This window comes from Poecilia formosa, unplaced genomic scaffold, assembly GCF_000485575.1.
Source record: "Poecilia formosa unplaced genomic scaffold, Poecilia_formosa-5.1.2 Scaffold518, whole genome shotgun sequence".
In the NCBI taxonomy this organism is placed as follows: Eukaryota; Metazoa; Chordata; class Actinopteri; order Cyprinodontiformes; family Poeciliidae; genus Poecilia; species Poecilia formosa.
Window position 1 is genome coordinate 1 of NW_006800457.1, and position 1692 is coordinate 1692.

Below are 1692 nucleotides of genomic sequence, written 5' to 3' on the forward strand. Positions count from 1 at the left end.
AAAATAATATTGAAGAAATAAATAAATCAAATCTAATTAAAAACATAAATAAGTGATAAGTTCTTTACTGTTATGGTCTGTAAGATATATTTATTCTCAGTATTAGATGTGGTCTCAACAAACCCATGACATTTCAACCATATTATTTTATCTTTTATCTGGAAATAGTGTCTATTTATTCTTGCCATACAGTCTCTGTATTAATTATTGCTCGAAAGGTCTTTCCATACCAGTTTATTCCTTTGTATTTACTTTAGTTTCTTAGTTTATTCTTGCATTTTGTTCTTCATTCATTTACATTTAGTTTCCTTTGATTAGTATTATCCTCTCTTGATTTATTGCTATGTCCACTTTAGTTTATTTCCTGTTGCTAGATTTATTTTATCGTTTATTGACCATCATTAATCTTCACTCATCACCTGCTGCGCCGCCTAATCTTCATGTTTCACATCATGTGTTGATTTTTCACTGTTCAGCGTCGGATTCTATGTTTTTATGCCATAATTCACATCTAGTTTGTCGCTCCGTTTTATGTCCTGCTTCTCCTGTTCCAGAGTTTTGCGCGTCGTTTTTTGTTTTTTTAACCCCCTAAGGTGCAGGGCGGTCAGGAAGTGTATCGATGGCTAAAAGGCAGACTGACATAAACCTTTTAAAACAATTTCTGCATTCTGATTATTAGCGACTATCAAACAAAGTCGCTGAGCGGCTGAGTAGGGGAGTGGTTGTTGACGCGCAAGCTGATCAAAACGTAAATCCAAGCTGCAGTTGCAACGATTTTATTGTCAATATCCAAAGGCAAACAGTGTTCAAAAGCAGCATAAAAACGGATCCGTAGAATTAAAGTGTTCAAAGACAAAACACAGCGGTCAGCAAAAAGTAGACCTCCCCCATCACCCACTTACTGAAGTCACCAAGTGAGCAACAGGTGATCTACAATCACTAATAACCATTAATAACACCACGTGATCCCGTGCTACACCCATCCACAACACTGATTATTGAAATTTAAAAGTGCTGTGTTGTTCTATCACCCCCGTTTAATACCGGACCACTTACAGCTCCGGTGTTAACGCTATAAAATGAACGCTCTCTATCTTGTTTTCCCCGTGGAGGGATTTCTTTATTTAAATGGGTTCATTTTTCAGAGGGATACACAGTCAGGGTATCGTGATTTTAGTAATTACATGTTTATAAGAGCGATTTTCTTTCAAACGGAAGTAAAACATTTTTAATACAAGTTGCTGCTTTGACATGATCACAGAACTGCCAAAAAATATGTACAAAACTACCTGACAAAGTGAATAACGTCATCAGCCGGTGAAACGCTGAACTGTTGCGGTGAAGCTACAGTAGCAGGAGCGGAGCTGCGCCAAAAAGCTAACAGAAGCTAACACAAACACTGAATAGAAGAAGAGCTGCCATCTATATCGTTGCAGCCAAGCATGATTTAATGTTACACAACACAGTTTTACCAAGTTGATCAAAGTCTAAACTGGTATTGTTGTGCAGGTGTACAGTTTACCTTCGACCAAACGCCCCCCAAAGGAATCCCAGCGCCCCCCTTTTGTAAAAAATTCCGCCAGCGCCCCCTGACGTCCTCTGAACATCCCCTGGGGGGCGGTACTGCCCACGTTGAGAACCACTATACTAGAGCGTCAGGGCTTTAATAACCAGTTTATTAGGTGCTTGCAG